Source organism: Pimephales promelas, chromosome 5, assembly GCF_988280905.1.
Source record: "Pimephales promelas chromosome 5, fPimPro1.hap1.1, whole genome shotgun sequence".
Lineage (NCBI taxonomy): Eukaryota > Metazoa > Chordata > Actinopteri > Cypriniformes > Leuciscidae > Pimephales > Pimephales promelas.
This window is the reverse complement of record NC_142773.1, coordinates 3,523,622-3,531,121: the sequence shown is the minus strand read 5'-3', so window position 1 is coordinate 3,531,121 and position 7,500 is coordinate 3,523,622. Positions and strand designations below refer to the sequence as shown.

Genomic DNA, 7,500 nt, shown 5'->3' with positions numbered 1-7,500 from the left:
GTTGGAAGGAAACAGGAGTAGGAAGGATAACTGGGAGTGGTCTAGATGGCTGCCCTGGTACAGCAAGTGAGGTTGGTGCAAGTGGTGGTGGCAGTATCATCTGAGGTATTGGTGGCCCAGATCTGATCTTGGCCGTCCCAGCTGTGTTCGGAGGCAAGTTGAACACATGGGGCTTGTCATTACTCCCACGCTGCAGACTCTGTTCTTTCTGAAGAGCTGGTGGAAGCCTATCTGGTGCTGTCATTGGGGCATCTGGTGCATGGAGTCCCTGAGTCAAAATGCCCCTCTCATTACTTCTAGTACGTCTGCTGTACCTACAAAACAACAAATGGTACCATAGATGATTTTGATAAGAAACTGTACACAAACCCATTTGAAAATACTATACTGGTCTTGTATCAAGAATGGAGGCATGCATGTTTTGTATATGATAAATGAAATAAATGAGTGTAAAATATGGTTGTAACTATTTTTTATAGATGCATTGATTACAAATCCCAACAGAGCAAAAACATAAGTGTCTAAACTCACCATTGTGTGAGTGTAGCTGCATTGACCTCAGGTAACTGGAGGGTGGTCTGTTGCATCACTTCCGCGTTGCTCAAAATGCACTCTCTGATGTGCTTGTAGGCATGTGCAATCAAGTTAAATCTTGAGATTTTAACTCCTTCTTTACGCACAGGGTTGGGATAGACAGCACACAGTTTCACAAAAACTGCCTCGACAATTCTGTTGCAGTCAGGCCACTGTGCTGGACTGTTTGCTCCAACAAAGCATCTGAAAATGTGGAGAGAGAATTCAAACTGGTTGCTATGTAGTCATATCATTCGGAACAGCCAGAAATGGGAAAATATGATGAAAAGATCTTACCTTCTGGTACTCTCTACCCCTGGTGCCACAATTTTTTTGGTTGCCCTAAACCGGCCTGTCTTCAGGGAAGATTGGTGGCGTGGAGAGTACACAGTCTTTTCTTTGTCATAATCTGCTAGTCCTTGCCACAAACTAATAATTTGTGCAGATTCTTCTCTTGTCAAAGCAAGACTGTGTTCCCTGAGTTCAACCAATGTCTCTGCTAAGTTCTGGACTGCACCAAAACCTTTGATGTTGTCAGGTCCAACCGAATCCTACAAAAAAAGAAAAGAGGTAGTTGAAAATTCAGTTTTGCCATCTCAGGAATAAATCACATTTTAAACATAATGTTCAAACAGTTACCCTTTTAAAACTAATTGTTTTTTGAGTAATTAAATGCATGCTTCCGTCAAAAACCTTTTGCTCACCAGCGCATATATACACACACTTTATATACAATGTATGAATAAATAAATAAACAGACACAATAGGTAATAAGAATATAATAAATAAGGCCTTTTCATTGCCATTAAAGTGAAATAACTGAACATAAACATAGAAGTCTGATAAAATGCTAATTTTAGACAAAAAAACATCAGATTTGGAGGCTTTTGCATCTAAAGTTTTCAATTATACCAACCCAGTACATAAAATGTATGAACAAGGCAGAATTCTTACATCAGGAAAAGCAGGTGGCATTGAACAGGAAGACATCTCGCTGGACAGGTTTCTTTGTCTCCTTTGTAGAGCCGGTGCAGACTGTGTGGCAGGTGGAGTAGACAAGGGACCAAAAGAAGGTGAGGTGACTGCATAAGGTGTAGAGGGCAACGTGTGTGAATCCTCTAAGGGCTGTGTGGATGGTGTAGAGGGCAAAGTGTGTGGATCTTCTGAGGGCTGTTTTGATGGCGTAGAGGGCAACGTGTGTGGATCTTCTGAGGGCTGTGTGGATGGTGACTGAATGGTGTGGATTGTGGAAGGGACTGCACATGATTTAGAGGGTGACACACAAGGAGGTAGTGCTTCATCCAAGGCAGAGAGAGTCAAATCATCAAAGTCCACAGGTTCCACATAGCCCTCATCTTCTGCAATAGACACATCGACAGTCTCCAATTCCTGAATTGCTGACTTGTAGACCTTGGGAACCTTGCCAGTCTGCTGGTATAGATACTCTATTCCAAGCAGTTCACCTAAAACACAACAAGAGAGGAAAAGGGTTCATTCCAAAATTCTGTAATTTCCCAAACTGCTTAGGGACCCTGTACAATTAACAATACATTTTTTTTTTATTAAGGACCCTTATTCAAAGATCTAAGCGCAAAAACAATTGTCTAAAGATTTAAACAAGCAAAAACAATTGTCAGACAACTGTAATGAACGTACCAGTGTATTGATGTGGACTAACATACGACACTATCTTCTGTCCAAGAACATCTTCTCCCAGCACATTAGCAGCATGACGAAGGAGGCCACTGTATGAATGGGGCTTCTGCACGCCCTGAGAGGTTGCAGCATCTGCTCTGTCCTCATTCCACCGGGCTAATCCATCCAACAGGTAGGCTTGGAAAAATGTATCACTGGCCAACGTCCCTAAAATATACAGGAAAGAACACTTTAATATTTCATTACTTACAACCATAATACATTTACTTTAAAAGACTAACAGGACAGTTACTTTACCTGGAATGAACCTGTTTAGATGGAGGTGGAAGGATTCCAATGAAGTCGAACCTCTGGCACACCTAAACGTTGGCAGAGTGTGCCCTCCCTTTTTCAGGGTTCCTGTCTGCACATAGAGCTGTACACCAGGGGGATCTTGAATGCAGGCCACGTGTTTCCTCTGTGACTTCAATATCTCAGCCATTCGAGCGGAATTGATGAGAGGCACACCCAAAGTGTCACGTCCCCTCTCCCCTTCAAAGGACTGGACCAGCTGGGTGATGAGATCCATAGTCTCCCTTGTGCCACGTGTGGTTCTTTTGCAGTGAAGGGCCAGTTCACTCTTGCTGAGGCGACGCAAAACATCAGCATCTGAGGGTTGCATGAGCTGTCCTTCCAACTCTGCACGCTTTGCCGCTAAAAGCCGGTCCATGTCCTCCTGGTCCCAGGAGAAAATACAGCGGCTGAGGTGAGCCATGAAAGTTGCATACAGCTGATGTGAATCTGTTGTGCACCCCACAGAAATCCGTCTCATGAAATGCCAGATGTCGAGTCTGATTTCCAGGTCCTTCCATTCCGCAAACATCGTTTTGAGGTGAGTAGCCCCACAGCAGTCTCTGTCGACATACAGCAGTACAGGTGGAGGCGCTGCAGCATCCCTGTACCTTTTAATGATGCCAGCAACCATCTGTGCCAATCCAAAGCCTTCACTTGCTGTAAGAACAGACATGATGACCTGACCATGTTCGTTTCCGACATTTGTGACCCAGGTGGCTGTTCCAGCACTGTGACCAGCAAGCTTGCGTGCAACCTTCTTGGTGGAATCCATTTTCAGCACACGTCCAAACAGCGATGTTATACTGGCTTTGACCTCATCTAGTCTTTGAAGGACATCCTGAGCATACACTTGCATCAGCCACCGGTGCTTGGGTACAGGGAGCATTGCAGGTGGGTGTTCGAAAGACACGGGCATAACAAGACCTGCGGTGATCCCCTTGCGGAAACTCTGGCAATCTGTCAGAAACTGGACAACCTTCTGCAGCCAGATCTCAGAGTGCTGCTCCTCAAGCTTCTTCTGCACTTGGCTGCTGCTGTTTCCCAGACCTCTCTGACGCAGAAGGCGGACCACTGCCATGTCACATGCCAACTTTGAGGTAAGAATGCAGGGAAACTGTAGCCTATGACTGATGTCCAGCTGGGATATGATGTCAAAGCTCCAGCTGATCACTTTCCTCTTGCATTTCCTACAAGACAGGTACTCAGACGCCATGAAGTAGGACGTTTTAACATCGACTACCTGTCGGATCTTCTGGTGCAGTCCTGCTGACGTGAGCTCCACGTTAACACATTCAGGATGTGGACATGTTAGTCGAACTCTCCACAGCTTTCTTGGCATCCAAAGAAAGAAGGGATGGCCAAAGTAGCGCTCTGTCCCTGGTACTCCAGTAACTGCAAAGTGCGGTTGTGGAGGGTACCACCACATCCTGTCGACTCTGGTGAAGTCCATTTCAGGTTGGTTGTGGGATGAAAACTTAAACAAAGCCTTTGATATCCACAGCTGATCTGCATGTGGCAACGTGTGAGTCCAGCCCACTGGGAGGCACATTTGTTTACCTTGGCAAAATGAACAGAAAAAACCCCAAAAAACTTTTAATACGTGACTTTACAAGATAAAACAAATAATATATATATATATATATATATCTTTCAGATGTTCAGGGACTTACGGGACACTTGCGATTCCAGCAAGTCTGCCTGTTCAACCAGCTCACGGTCACCCTGCTCAGATGATGCAAAAGAGGCCACACTTGTAGATTCTACAGGCACTGGTACAGTTGTTTCAGATCTCTTTGTAGATCTTCCAATTAAAGCTGAAGAATAAAGATACAACCAATTACACATAGTACATCATTTTGCTGCACTTCAATTTGTACTAGTAATAACTTTAATTAAGAAATTTAAATAAATGCATATTAATAGAAACAGTTATTTTAAATTTTATAAAAAATATTTCACAATTGTACTGTCCACTATATTTTTTAAACCAAAAAAAGGCAAGCTTGCATAAGTCACTTCTTTGGAAAAACATTACTATGTTTTGTAAAACTATGCAAATTTTAATGCACTATGAACTTTACACTAATAAACACTCTATACACTGACAGATTAAGGGAAAAAAAAAAATTCTAAAGACTGCTTACCTGGTTGGGGTACAGGTGATGTTAACATTTTTTTGACGGCTTTGTCAATGCTTTGTGGATTTTGAGATCTGCCAATCAAAAGGGTGCGGACAGATGACACTGAAGGTATGGACCGTGGGGCACTGGAAGACTTCTGCTGGGAGCCTGTGGATAAGGACTGTGGAGGACTGGAAGACTTCTGCCGGGAGCCTGTGGATAAGGATTGTGGGGCACTCGAAGACTTCTGCCGGGAGCCTGTGGAATCCATATTTCCTTCCTTAATACGGATGGCCTCACGACCCTCTGGGAAAAGCCCAATATATTCGGCAAAGGCTGCTTTATTAGCATAGTTGTTTTTTGAGTCTTTCACTTCACTCGTTTCCCTCCTCATGCTTGCCACCAGATACCCAGCATAACCCAGAGCATTTTCGGCAACCCACTTAAAGGTCTGACCTCTGAAGACCCCAAACTGCATCGTATGTTGGCCAAGAATGTATGATTTTCTGCTTGGGTCTTCACCTTGGTGCACTACAGCTCGCCTTGCAGTTTCCAAAACCTTATCTGGGGAGAGAGCCCGAGACCAGGGTTTCTTTTTGTTCTCTTCCTTCACCCTTAGAGCGACCAAAGAGTCACACATATTAAGACTCCCTTCAGGTTTCCTCCTGAATTTAGGCTCCATTCTATAAAATAAACACATAAAAAACACACATTACATGCAAAACTTCACATATTTCTTGCAAAAGCAAACATTTTATTCGAAACTATTTTAACTCTTTTAAAAATGGTGTGACTGCATACTATCTCTACAAGCAAACATCAAATAAATACATAATAAATAGCCATTATATATGGCAAACTAAAAGAGATACTGACATGTACATGTTTGAGCACCATGAATAGCCTCCACTGTATAGTGGCTATGTGTGCACTTTACACTGTTATTGAACTGACATGAGCTGTATTGACACTATGGTCTAGTCAGAGCTGTTTTACTGCAGAATATGAATATGTGGAATATTGGTAACACTTTACAATAAGGTTCTTTTATTAAACATTAGTTAATGTATTAACTAACATGTACTAACTATGAGAAATACATTTGTTACTTTTTTGTTAATCTGTGTTAACGTTAGTTAATACAAATCCAGCTGTTCATTGTTTGTTCATGTTAGTTCACAGTGCATTAACTAATGTTAACAAGATTTTAATAAAGTATTAGTAAATGTTGGAATTAACATTAACAAAGATTAACAAATGCTGAAGTAGTATTGTTCATTTTTAGTCAATGTAATGTAGTTAACTAATGAACCTTATTGTAAAGTGTTACCTTAATATTTGTTCCTATTGTTTAACTTTGCAACAAAATGTATTGTATAAAGCAATATAGAAATAAAGGTAACTTGGCTCCTATGCATAATCAATATACTGTACATTTCTAAAACAAACAGAAATACAATCACTTTACACTTTTTAGTGGTTAAAAAAACGAATGATTGAATGACCAAAATCACCTTATAGTTAACTTACACTGTACAATATTATAAGCAAACAAATACCCCAGAAAACAACACATAACGTTACAACAAACAAACAAATATATGGCGAACAATGAATGAATGAAACTATGAATACATCGTCGTGTTACGTTATAATGAAATAAATATAACTTACCTCAGTTTCTACGGCGTCGTCAAATGTAACGTTATAACGTTATTAAACAAGAAAGAAAAACGTATTGTAACAACAGCGTAACAGGCGAAAAACTTATTATAATAGCCGCTGAAGATTATCGTTAATACAAATGTACCGGTCAAAAAGAAATATGTATTCACAAGAGTCAAATTGTATTGTTACAGTAGCGATGAGGATTCACTTTTAATATAAAACCCGCTGAGAACATGATTGGTCAATATCTTGGTATGAGACATTCACTGATTGGCCAACGCATCACTGTGGGCCTTAGCGACAGTCATACATTTCATTGGCCAGTGACGTATTCACAGGCATTTTTCCCATTGGTCAATTTCTCGAAGAATTCTCGAAGCGCTGCAAACAGTGATTGGCTCATTTTTCAATTTCTCGAAGAATTCTCGAAGCGCCGCAAACAGTGATTGGCTCATTTTTGGTAATCACTACCAGAAATAGGGTCGTCTGACAGGTTGCTGTGAGCGCCACTGGCCCACCACCTTCATCTCATGCCATTAACAGGCTTGGAGCCAACGTCAGGAAGGGGTCCATTGAGAGGTCTGCTATAAAAAGCTTCGAGATGGAGGCGTCACATGTTGGGGATCTCGGTTGCTTTGTTTTTATGGCAAGTTGTGGTGTTGTTAGGATATTCCCACAGATCCTGTGGCACTTTCTCAGTGGAAGATCTGTTATCCAGGGTCAGAGACATCTCCTCTCCTGGAGGAAAATTCAAGTGTTAGTGGCCCTGCTTGAGCAGTTGCTGCAAAATGTGGTAGAGGCACACAGCCAGGCTTTATGGGAAAGAGTGAGCAACCCTTCCCTGGTGGTCTAGTGGTTAGGATTCGGCGCTCTCACCGCCGCGGCCCGGGTTCGATTCCCGGTCAGGGAATGAGCTTTTGCCCTCTTGTAGCAGTCGTGATTGCAAAAAGGCGGACTACACACTCAAGCGCTGACGGCCTCGTCGAGAAGCATGGCCAATTAAATGTTTGCGTGTGAAAAAGACCTCCTTCGAGCCGGAGTCGAACCAGCGACCTAAGGATTCCCAATTTGCCACCTACAGTCCTCCGCTCTACCAGCTGAGCTATCGAAGGCACACCGGCTGCGGACAGAACCTAAACCTATCAGGTTT

At 42.3% G+C, this 7,500-nt stretch overlaps 2 non-coding genes across 2 annotated transcripts; one reads left to right on the top strand and one right to left on the bottom strand.

The window, feature by feature from the left end:
• The first annotated feature begins 7,188 nt into the window (after positions 1-7,188).
• trnae-cuc (transfer RNA glutamic acid (anticodon CUC)) lies at positions 7,189-7,260 on the top strand. Its single transcript has one exon. It is a non-coding gene; the product is annotated as a tRNA-Glu (tRNA).
• A 115-nt stretch (positions 7,261-7,375) lies between these two features.
• On the bottom strand, positions 7,376-7,462 carry trnay-gua (transfer RNA tyrosine (anticodon GUA)). The gene is given in 2 exon segments: positions 7,376-7,411; positions 7,426-7,462. It is a non-coding gene; the product is annotated as a tRNA-Tyr (tRNA).
• Positions 7,463-7,500: the final 38 nt, after the last annotated feature.